The sequence below is a fragment of the Schistocerca serialis genome, chromosome 9 (assembly GCF_023864345.2).
Source record: "Schistocerca serialis cubense isolate TAMUIC-IGC-003099 chromosome 9, iqSchSeri2.2, whole genome shotgun sequence".
Taxonomy (NCBI): domain Eukaryota; kingdom Metazoa; phylum Arthropoda; class Insecta; order Orthoptera; family Acrididae; genus Schistocerca; species Schistocerca serialis.
This window is the reverse complement of record NC_064646.1, coordinates 17,717,027-17,729,732: the sequence shown is the minus strand read 5'-3', so window position 1 is coordinate 17,729,732 and position 12,706 is coordinate 17,717,027.

The following is a 12,706-nucleotide window of genomic DNA, read 5'->3' as shown; positions in this document are numbered from 1 at the left end:
GCAAAATATATTTATTTAAAACAGTAGATAAAAATTGGCTTGATGCCTTTTTAAGAGAGAGTCTCTATTCCTTCTAAGCTTATTACGTAAGTGTAGACCAGATATGGCTCAAATTCATAAGATACAGCATCGACAGCAATAGACAGATGCATACCGCATAAGTTAATAAAAGACGCGACTGATCCACCTTGGTAAACTAAACACTGTTGCAAAAGCAACGAAAAAAGCATGCTGAATTCAGAAGAACTAAGTTTCACGGAAGCTCGAAATTTATTGCTGACGTCAATGCGAGATGCTTTTAATAGTTTCCACAAGGAGACATTGTCTCAAAATATGGTAGAAAACCCAAAGAGATTCTGGTCGTATGTAAAGTACACCAGTGGCAAAAAACAGTCAATACTGTCACTGCGCTATAGCGATGGAAATGTTACCGATGATGGTGCCACTAAAGCCGAGTTACTAAATGCAGTCTTCCGTAATTCCTTCACGAAAGAAGATAAAGTAAATACTGTATTTCAGAATGCGAAACCAGAACAGCTGTTAGCTGAGTGACATGAAAGTAGATATCTTAGATGTTGCGAAACACTTCAAATCACTTAAGACAGGCAAGTCTTCCGGTCCAGATGGTATACCAATCAGGTTCCTTTCAGAGTGTGCTGACACAATAGCGCCTTTCTTAGCAATCATATACAACCGCTCACTTGACAAAAGGTTTGTCCCTAAAGACTGAAAAGTAGCACAGGTCACACCAATATTCGGGAAAGGAAATAGAATAACCCATTGAATTACAGACTCGTATCACTGACCTCAATTTGCAGTAGTACTTTGGAGCATATACTGTACTCGAACATTATGAATCACCTTGAAGAAAATGACTTATTGATACATAACCAACACGGATTCCGAAAATATCGTTATTACGCAACACAGCTAGCTCTTTATTCCCATGAAGTAATGAGTGCAGTCGACAAGGGGTTTCAGATCGATTCCATATTCCTAGATGTCCAGAACTCTTTTGATACCGTTCCTCACAAGCGACTATTAATCAAATTGCGTGCATATGGAGTATCGTCTCAGTTGTGTGACTGGATTCGTGATTTTCTCTCAGACATGTCACAGTTCGTAGTGATAGACGGTAAATCATCAAGTAGAAAAGAAGTGATATCTTGCGTTCGGCAAGGTAGTGTCAGAGGCCCTCTGCTGTTTCTGATTTACAAAAATGATTTAGGTGATAATCTGAGCAGCCCCCGTAGATTGTTTGCAGATGACGCTGTAATTTACCGTCTAGTAAAATCATCAGATGATCAATTCCTACTACAAAATGATCTAGAGAGAATTTCTATATGGTGCGAAAAGTGGCAATTGGCCCTAAACAAAGAAAAGTGCGGGGTCATTCACATGGGTACTAAAAGAAATCTGGTAAATTTTGTGTATACGATAAATCGCACAAATCTAAGGGCTGTCGATTCGACTAAATATTTAGGATTTACAACTACGAGCAACTTAAATTGGAAAGACCACATAGATAATATTGTGGGGAAGGCGAAACAGACTGCGCTTTGTTGGTAGAACACTTAGAAGATGCGACAAACCCACCGAAGAGACAGCCTACACTACACTTGTCCTACCACTGGTGGAATATTGCTGCCCGGTGTGGAATCCTTACCAGGTAGCATTGACGGAGGACATCGAATAAGTGCGAAAAAGGGGAGCACGTTTCGTGTTATCGCGTAGTAGGGGTGAGAGTGTCACTGATATGATACGCGAGTTGGGGTGGCAGTCACTGAAACAAAGGCGGTTTTCTTTGCGGCGAGATCTATTTACGATCTTTCATCATCAACTTTCTCTTCTGAAAGAGAAAATATTTTGTTGACACCCACCTATGTAGGGAGAAATGATCATCATAATAAAATAAGACAAATCATTGCCCGAACGGAAAGATTAAGTGTTCATTTTTCCCACGCGCCATTCGAGAGTGGAATGATAGAGAAGTTGTATGAAAATGGTTCGATGAACCCTCTGCCAGGCACTTAAGTGTGAATTGGAGACTAACCATGTAGACTTACGGCTGTGATCAATTCACCATTACAATTTTACACGTGTAGTAAGATATTTATACGCTTTTGGGTCCAAAAAGAAATGACACGTTTAGCCCCATATTACCCTGTTGAACAAATTGTGTAAGAGGCGGTTGGTAATAAAATCAATATCATACAATTTTTCCCTTGTTTAACCTTTTCTGCGCACGTCTCGTTTCTGATCCAATTGGTTCAAATGGCTCTAAGCACTATGGGACTTAACATCTGAGGTCACCAGTCTCCTAGACTTAGAATTACTTAAACCTAAGGACATCACACATCCATGCCCGAGGCAGGATTCGAACCTGCGACCGTAGCAGCAGTGCGGTTCCAGACTGAAGCGCCTAGAACCGCTCGGCCACAACGGCCGGCCATAATCCAAATTAAATAAAAATATTCCTGTATATCTTTCTAGCATTCATAACGCCACTTTTGCAGCCGGTGGCCAAAATTAGGAATTTCTTTTTGCAGCGTAAACCGTTTTTGCATTAACGTATCAGAATATCAATCAAGTTCCAACTTCCGTTCGATGATCAGAGCCCACACTGGACGGTTAAAGCTGAGATTGTTGGTTGGTTGGTTGGTTGGTTTGGGGAAGGAGACCAGACAGCGTGGTCAACGGTCTCATCGGATTAGGGAAGGATGTCGGCCGTGCCCTTTCAGAGGAACCATCCCGGCATTTGCCTGGAGTGATTTAGGGAAATCACGGAAAACCTAAAGCAGGATGGCCGGACGCGGGATTGAACCGTCGTCCTTCCGAATGGGAGTCCAGTGTCTAACCACTGCGCCACCTCGCTCGGTGCTGAGATTATCGGGGAATGTTAGTTGGGGTTGCAAGTGTGTGACAGTGAAGCAGGAGATGCAGCGACTACTGGGGTCGCTGCCATAAACCGCGGTACTGGCGACTGACGAGTCTGAGGGTAGAGCTGTGGGGAGCTGGCAAGTCCCATTTTTGAGGTGCGTGGCACGCGTAAGTTAGGCCTAATGCAGTGTGTTGCAGTTGGAGCTGTAAGGAAGCCGAGATACAGAACAAAGTCGGTTGCTGGTCAGCAGTCAAGAAGGAGTCAACTGTGACCTGGAGGGCAGTAGATGCGGGTAGTTGCTGGATGGCTGTGGACATCATCCACCAATGGGGTGGTCGATGTATTTCCCTGGTGGCAAGAGAAGATGACAACTTCAGCAAGGTACGCTGAAGAGCAGCTTTTTGAATTCTGCAAAGGGAAAGTAGTAGGACTGCACTTCGGCGGCCTGAAAAGATTCATTGCCGCTTGACATGTGGTCGAATTCAGAGTCTTACACAGGGAGTATTACGTACAGTGGAGACTGTATACGTGTTCTGAGAGTGGTGAGTTATTGCATTTGCAGTATTACACAGTGGGCCATCTGAGGAAAATAGTCTCTCTTTTATGGCATTTCCTTACACTTTCATGCCGTGTATTAACGTTCCTCAAAACGATAGATTTGAGCATTCTTTTTGTTTTTGTAACGATGAGTGCGTTATCCATATAGTCTATAGCTGTAACTGTTTTCCATACCCTAGGCATATTTGTAGCCTGACTAGCCGTAGTGGCTTTGAGTGATTGGGGAAAGTGCTTGATTTTAGAGCTAGACGTCATTCTACAGATGTGGACTCTGACCACAATCTATTGGTTATTAACTGTAGATTAAAACTAAAGAAACTGCAAAAAGGCGGGCATTTAAGGAGATGGCACCTGGATAAACTGACAGAACCAGAAGATGTAGAGATTTTTAGGGAGAGCATTAGGGAACGATTGACAAGAATGGGGGAAAGAAATACAGTAGAAGATGGATGGGTAGCTTTGAGACATGAAATAGTGAAGGCAGCAGAGGATCAAGTAGGTAAAAAGACGAGGGCTAATAGAAAGTCTTGGGTAACAGAAGACATATTGAATTTAATTGATGAAAGGAGAAAATACAAAAATGCAGTAAATGAAGTAGGCAAAAAGGAATACAAACGTGTCAAAAATGAGATCGACAGGAAGTGCAAAATGGCTAAGCAGGGATGGCTAGAGGACAAATGTAAGGACGTAGAGGCTTATCTCAGTAGGGGTAAGATAGATGCTGCCTGTAGGAAAATTAAAGATATCTTTGGAGAAGAGAGAACCATTTGCATAAATATCAAGAGCTCAGATGGAAACTCAGTTCTGAGCAAAAATGGAAAGCAGAAAGTTGGAAGGAGTATATAGAAGGTCTACACAAGGACGATGTTCTTGAGGACAATATTATGGAGATGGAAGAGGATGCAGATGAAGATGAAATGGGAGATAAGACACAGCTTGAAGAGTTTGACAGAGCACTGAAAGAGCTAAGTCGAAACAAGGCCCCGGGAGTAGACAACATTTCATTAGAACTACTGACAAAACTGTACCATCTGGTGAGCAAGATGTATGAGACAGGCAAAATACCCTCAGACTTCAAGAAGAATATAATAATTCCAATCTCAAAGAAATCAGGTGTTGACAGATGTGAAAATTACCGAACTATCAGTTTAATAAACCACGGCTGCAAAATACTTGTTCAAAATGGTTCAAATGGCTCTGAGCACTATGGGACTCAACTGCAGTGGTCATAAGTCCCCTAGAACTTAGAACTACTTAAACCTAACTAACCTAAGGACAACACACAACACCCAGCCATCACGAGGCAGAGAAAATCCCTGACCCCGCCGGGAATCGAACCCGGGAACCCGGGCGTGGGAAGCGAGAACGCTACCGCACGACCACGAGATGCGGGCTGCAAAATACTAACACGAATTCTTTACAGATGAATGGAAAAACTGGTAGAGGCCGACCTCGGGGAAGATCAGTTTGGATTCCGTAGAAATGTTGGAACACGCGAGGCAATACTGACCCTACGACTTATCTTAGAAAATAGGTTAAGGAAAGGCAAACCTACTTTTCTAGCATTTGTAGGCTTAGAGAAAGCATTTGACAATGTTAACTGGAATACACTCTTTCAAGTTCTGAAGGTGGCAGGAGTAAAAGACAGGGAGCGAAAGGTCATTTACAGTTTGTACAGAAACCAGCTGTCAGTTGTATGAGTCAAGAGACATGAAAGGGAAACAGTGGTTGGGAAGGGAGTGACACATCCCAGATGTTATTCAATCTGTATATTGAGCAGGCAGTAAAGGAAACAAAAGAAAAATTCGGAGTAGGGATTAAAATCCGTGGAGAAGAGACTAAAATTGTGAGGTTCGCCGATGACATTGTAATTCTGTCAGAGACAGCAACGGACCTGGAAGAGCAGCTGAACGGAATGGACAGTGTCTTGAAAGGAGGATGTAAGATGAACATCAACAAAAGCAAAACGAGGATAATGGAATGTAGTCGAATTAAATCAGGTAAGGGTATTAGATTAGGAAACGAGACGCTTAAAGTAGTAAATGAATTTTACTGTTTGGGGACCAAAATAACTGATGATGGTCGAAGTAGAGAGGATACAAAATGTAGACTGGCAATGGCAAGGAAAGCGTTTCTGAAGAAGAGAAATTTGTTAACATCGAGTATAGATTTAAGAGTCAGGAAGTCGTTTCTGAAAGTATTTGTATGGAGTTAGCCATGTATGGAAGTGAAACGTGGACGATAAATAGTTTGCACAAGAAGAGAATAGAAGTTTTCGAAATGTGGTTCTACAGAAGAATGCTGAAGATTAGATGGGCGTATCACGTAGCTAATGAGGAGGTACTGAATAGAATTGAGTAGATGAGAAATTTGTGGCACAACTTGACTAGAAGAAGGGATCGATTGGTGGGACATATTCTGAGGCATCAAGGGGTCACTAATTTAGTATTGGAGGGCAGCGTGGAGGGTAAAAATCGTAGAGGGAGACGAAGAGATGAATACACTAAACAGATTCAGGAAGATGTAGGTTTTAGTAGGTACTGGGAGATGAAGAAGCTCGCACAGGATAGAGTAGCATGGAGAGCTACAGCAAACCAGTCTCTAGACTGAAGACAACAACAACAATAACAACAACAATGTCATTCTGATTTTATTCATTTATTCTGCTATACTGAGTTGATGAGCAGTTTGTAAACTATCTGGACTCAGAGTGAGAATATTTTATTCTGAATATCTTGTTCCCGTTTAGTGCCCGCTATGCGAGTCACTTTAGTTGTATTTGAAACTGAGTTGTTACATCATGTTGTTCAAAGAGTTATTTATTGCTCAAATTGAATGAATAGTAGTACGAGGTAATAACCCATTCAATTGTTGTTGTTGGTTAATGTTCATTTCTTTTAATTTGTCATTCTATACGGCGCGTAAATTTTCATGAAATGTTTTTAGTAAAATAAACCCACACCTGCACAACCCACACTTCAGACCCCATTCCATTGAACCTGTTGGATTGTGATTATTACATTCTCCTTATGGTTTTCGGTCTCCAGATTATTGCAGCTGTCTTAAATTCAGAAGAGTTTTTGCCTTTGGATATTGTAACATAACTGCTCAATAAACCCTCTGTTTTTGTTGGTTATTGAAGAGCCTGGATTAAATAATATTCGGAACTCGATCCAAAAGAGTAGATATTAAAGATAATTCTCATTTATTGTTCCATCTCAGTTGAACACCTTTTAACTTGTTTTTATCTTTCGATAACACTATCTCACCTTCACCTATGTAGTTGCATCAGCAACGCGTCTTGTCGACTCAGCACAATATATCAGAGTACTGCGATATATTGTGCTGAGTCGACAGGACTGGTTGCTGATGAAATTACTTGGATGTGAAGATAACTCAGAGTGATCAAAACATGTGACCCAGTTAAAAGTGTCTGCAATAGAGACGGTACACTAAATGAGAGTTATCTGAAATATCTGCTCATATGCTGTTGCTGATTTCTCACAAGACGTTTAGGCCGACCATAGTGACGATCCAGAAATATGGAACTTACAAATTGTATATTTTCTACAATTTAGAAGTAAATGCACAATGTGAAGCACAGCGCTGAGATAAAAATAGCTTTTTTATGAGAAGAATAACTATTAATGTATTTCAAATTTCCTTTACTGCTTTGTTCATTCATGAAGCCATGAATGTTTAAAATTAGTATAATAATCATACTTACAGTTTCCCATAATTATTCAAAAGGGAAAATCAACAGAAGACTACATTACTTTTCACGTTTATGAGATATTATGGAATTGTAATTCTTTGATCAGAGACAACTATCAAATCGACTATATGGATCATGCAAACATATCTTTGTACTTAAATTGATATAACTGCATTCATGTCTACTAGGATCGTGAGTTATTTTTTGGCCCAAGATATTTTGAAGCTAGTATTTCTTGTCTTTGTAAAACAGCAGTATTCACTGTTTATGCCTGAGATGAGGGGCACTCCCTCAGTAGGGTATGATGGCGTACTTTGGGCTTTAGATGATATAATGAACGGCTGACCCTGACTGAGCCACATCTTTCGGCTCCGGGCCCTGCAGCGAACTTGTGACGTCACATTGATCGGCTCGCCCGCCTCACATCGCAAATGCTCGTCTCCGTACCGACTCCCATTGGAAATAAATATGTAACTGAAAATGTGTCCACTAAAGGTCTGAATTTCGTCGTGTACTATCGACAGCTTGCAAGAATTTAAAACCCGAGTCAAGAACTATTGAACTGTCCGGAAATAGTTACTCACTGCTGGCACTCGTTAAGACCTCCGCTCTCGCATGCTGTGACTTAACGGACCACAGCCCGTCCTTCACGTGTCTTCCGTAGCGGACCTAATTTACTAGGAATGTGCTCCAATTATTGTGCGTACGTCGCTTCGACTATCTCGACCATCCTCAGGAAGGTTGCAGAAGCTGTGCCTCGCATTTGTCAGTTGAAAAACGTGTCATCCCCGGCGGTCAGATGCCTTTATTCCACATTTACATACATACTCTGAAAATTACTGCAAAGCACACCGCAGAGTTTACTTGACGTTGTAACGCCTTTTAGTGTTTCATCTCGTATGGAGTAGGATGAGAATGGCTGCTTAAAAGCCTTTGTGCGGGCTCTAATTATGCTAAACTGGCTTCGCTGTTCCTCCGGGAGCGATACTTTGTGGGCTGACGTATACTAGAAGAATTTTCACTTACTGCTGCCTCTTGAAACTACGTAAGTTGCCTTTCGCAATATGGTTGGAGAATACAAGTGCCAGCCAATATTGTTCTTTTGCTTTTACATGATACCGTCCCACAACTTGCGAGGTGCCGGGGCTAGCAGTGTATTTAACACTAAATTCTAGAATTTACACATGTAAATGATGCACTAAGCCCCCCCTATCCTAACTCCGACTTTTGCTGTTGCACAAGGATTAAAAAATATACGCGAACTGACTGTAATCAACCCTGCAAGTGGAGTAGAAAAGAGTTTGGCACCTGCAATAGTTTAATTTGATAAATAAATTAAATAAAGGAAGGTTTCATTAACGTAGTGAGAAATGATGGGTTGCTCTACCGATTAACAGAATGAAAGTTCTGTCCAAAATAACAATATGATTTATTGAGACTAAACACAAAATAATAAACAAAAACACATGAAACATTTATAATATATGAAATTGGCTCAAATTGGATACACAAACAAACGCTGTGAAGGTGAAGTTGTCCCTAAACTAGATTGTGAGGTTTATGACAAAGTGGTATGTGGAGCCAATTCCTTGCCACTCAAATCTGAAGAGAGACCCACAGCTAACCCAACATTGATTGCTGCTACTCAAGACAGAACAAAGTTAGAAAAAGACGAACAGGCGCACTCTGCTGAGCTCTGATTATCACCTAGGAAAATCCCTATCTGCCGGTGCTGCGGACATACATTACCAAACTGTCTTCTTAACTGCCAGAACATGATCTGGCGTACCGGAGGCGATGGCTGGTTGCTTCGACGTCCTCGACCGAAAGGCGAGAGCCGACTACCTAGAGCACCCGTACAGGCGGAACACACAACATTCTCGCCCCCACGACAGTGGCCATGGTTAAACGTTCCAATCACCAACTCGAAAACCGGCGGAAAATTGCACTCCATTGCCGGAGCACTACCATTCCACCAATGGAGATTCTTGGCGCCAATTTCTGCGCTGATTTTGCTACGTCACGGAGCTATGCCCTGAGCCAGCCAATCACAGTTACTATTTTGCAGAAAGCGCGGGAATTTTCGCGCCACAACTGCCTGGGTACACAAGTCATTCCCACGCTTCGCTGGTAGCCCGCCAGAAAGTGTTTTCGCTAAGATTCTGCGAAGTAACGGAACCTGTAGCCCAGCCACTACTTCAGACCCCTCTGGGCGTGTCTTTTGACAATGTCGGCGTCTGCAGAGCATTCACTCGACTTCCTCACACCCATCGGCTTAACCCTTTCCAGATCAGGAGTGCCCGCCTGTCACCGGACCACCCGGGTGACGAGAGACGCTGCGTGGGAAGTCCGCGTGTGAAGGAATAGCAACTTTTCACCGCATGCAATTAGAGACGAAAATCGTAAGATAGAAATATGAGAGGGGGCTCATGCCACCTCTCATAGCCCCTACGCCATTTTAGATTGTAATTGGTGAGCGGTTGGCTGACTTAGGAGTAAGGTAGTGAGGCAATCGCCCAAGAACAATCTTACAAACTGACTCCACATGCTACACTCTATAAAAAAAATCACTGCAACTGAAAAATGCAGCTCATAGAGGGAGGATTATTTATGGTGTAGCCAACTTCACCTTCTTAATATGGAACACTAACACTCACATCACACATCCATACCCAGGGAGCCCCTTCCAAACACCAATTCACACAGACATTCATGCTCTAAATATGGCCCGGGCATGTGAGCCAAATATGGAGCAGTTTATTCTTTACAATCAGAGTTGGAGTGCTCCGCAATTAAATGCCCAAGATGTTACAACAGTTTGAATCATTAAACTAACCTGAACTCACTCACACATGATACTGTTTAAGTTAACAATCTCTTTTTGTGAGCTTTCAGAATCTAATTACAACCTCCGATTCATTCTGTCTCCCTGCACCAAGAATAACCCTTACAAAATGTTCCCTGAACTGATGGTCCATTCACAATGACAGTGGTGGTATCTGCCTCAGTTTATGGGGACTTGAGGCTCACTGTTTGAATACACACAACAATAAATACAAAATACAAAAAAACATGGTGTGGAGAACAATACCGTAATTTGTAATAAGAATTACAGTGTAAAACACAAACACATACAAAGCATAACATACATTACAAAAACAACACTAGAGAAAAATTTAAGAAAGAAAAGAAAGAAAAAAAACAAGGTTCATGGGGTATCAAGCTGTGTGTGCACATTGCACAATGTTCACGACTGTGCTGAGAATGAGGCACTAAATCACATTGTTAGAAATATTCGAAGCACTTCACAAATTCCACAGTACTGACATCACATAGGGCTAAACGTCGGATGTTGTTGCTACGTTGTTGCAACGGCAACAGGGTATGCTGGAGCATCTGCAGTACTCTGTTGAGATTGGACCAAGACCCACGCATATGATGACAGCAGTACGGTAGGAAGACACAGTGATAGCTCTCCTCACGTCGATTAATTATCTCTGAGGTCTACTTCTTGGGATACATCACTAGTCTAGGTCTCTTCTCTCGCTGGACAGTACTTTTACGTTTCCCAATATTGCAGTCCGACGAGGGATGATGGCATGTGGAGTGACTCCACAAGTGTGTGAAGTCATCCATACAGGATCGAACCAGGAGCGACGATTGCTACACCTGCTCTCCAAGAGAGAGGAGAAGTTAGAAATGAGACCATTCATTTGTTAGAGTGTGTAGCACGATACTGCTTTGTGTATGCAGATCGGCCAATGCTAGTGAGTTGTAAAAACCCAAACAGGTGAGTATATAGCGTCCCTTTCTGTCCTGAGGCACATGAGGTGCAGGTTCTGACACGATATGTGATCTTCTTTGTGTACTCACGACAACATGGTCTGCCGCAGGGAATCCCTCCAAACGGCTGCCGCGTCCGGAGAGCTAGCAGGCTGTCGCGTGTGGGTCGCGTGTCAGTGTCAACGGTCAGCCTCACTTTCGCTTGTGGCCCGGCGAGGATTGTCTGCCGCCTAATCCCTCAGGTATACGGCCCGGTGACTGTCAGCTTGTAGGACCAGATGCTCTCGCGCCCTTCACGTCAGGTGGCGCGCTGACGCTCTCTTCTTGCAGGTAGCCGATGACCTCTTGCTTTTGCTCTGGCTGGCCTCTGCATTGCCACGATACCCGTCATCTGCACCATTCTTACAAAAATCTTATACCTAACTTTTCCCTATGACCTTCTATGTTATAATAAATTTACATAACGATACATTGATGGTTTGTAATTTCAGACACTCTAATTTTAATTTTATAGTTATTCATCTGTAGCTATCATGACAAAATCATGGAAATAATTTATCTTGATATTTGTGTAGAGACCGATCTCACTATTGTACATGGTGTGTGACGCTATATTGGATGAAGAAATAAATGTGCGGGCCCGCACTAATATTACTATTAATTATATAGATCGACAGTAGACATGCTCAAGAATTAACTACCATTGGCAACGATCTACATTCTATGTCTTTTAATTCAAGTATGTTGTTATGCAGGTCTAAGTTTTACTGTGCTATAAAGAACATGCAACTATGCTACTTTCACTAACCTGTCGTCCCTCCATCTCCGGTCTGCGGTTTGGTGACCTGAAAAATAGCATCTCAACAGGCGCGCGCCAAACACTTGTGGTAGAAAACCGCCACAATATTAAGGATCTAGTTATTGTTAAATCCTAAAGTTTAATTTATCCTAGTATATGGTACTCTCTCTATTTTTTTTTACCTTATACAACACTCTTACATAATTCCTGTTACGCTGAGATGTCTCGCTGCTCGCCGCTATTGACGACAGTGATGTGCGCGCCGTACGACATGGCCTCCGAGTTCTCACTACGCCTCACTGAAACTCCAGAGACTGGGTTAGCCATGGCTATACAAGACAATAAATTTATAGTTGCAACTTCTTTTTCTATGTTATGCAGTATTCGCGATCAAAACACACCTTTCCAGAGGCAATGTAATATGACCAAGCCAGGACTGGTTCCTGTTGAGGATTCAGTCGCCCAACACACGCCAGCTACACAGTATGTCACGAATATCCAAGTATAAGTCCCTGGTTATTCATCTGTGACAGTCACGAGCAGCACGCTAAATCCCCAACCAGCACATTGGCATGGTAGGCTTTATGCCTGCATTTCTCTCGTCTAGGGCACCATTGGAGTCAAACGCTCACAGGTTCACCCCTACTTGCAAGGCAACGATGCTGGCGCAGCTCTGCAAAAAACTATACTGCCCATATTCATCCTCGAAATAACGCAATATACCACAATCTTGCAGTGCACTGACGCGTGCCTGCAAGCATTGGTATGAACGTCTCACGAACTGGTTGTGGCCGCTATGGAGCGCATCACGACTTCTCAGAACGCTTCTAAGAGCACGTTCTTGTATGCGCCCGTTTGTGCGACATCTCGTCACTCATCTTTATCCCTTAACATGGACACCAGATAGGAAAGGACAAAAACATTGCTCATGGAAATGTAGTGCCTCTTATCGTAACGACAGAGGAGATCC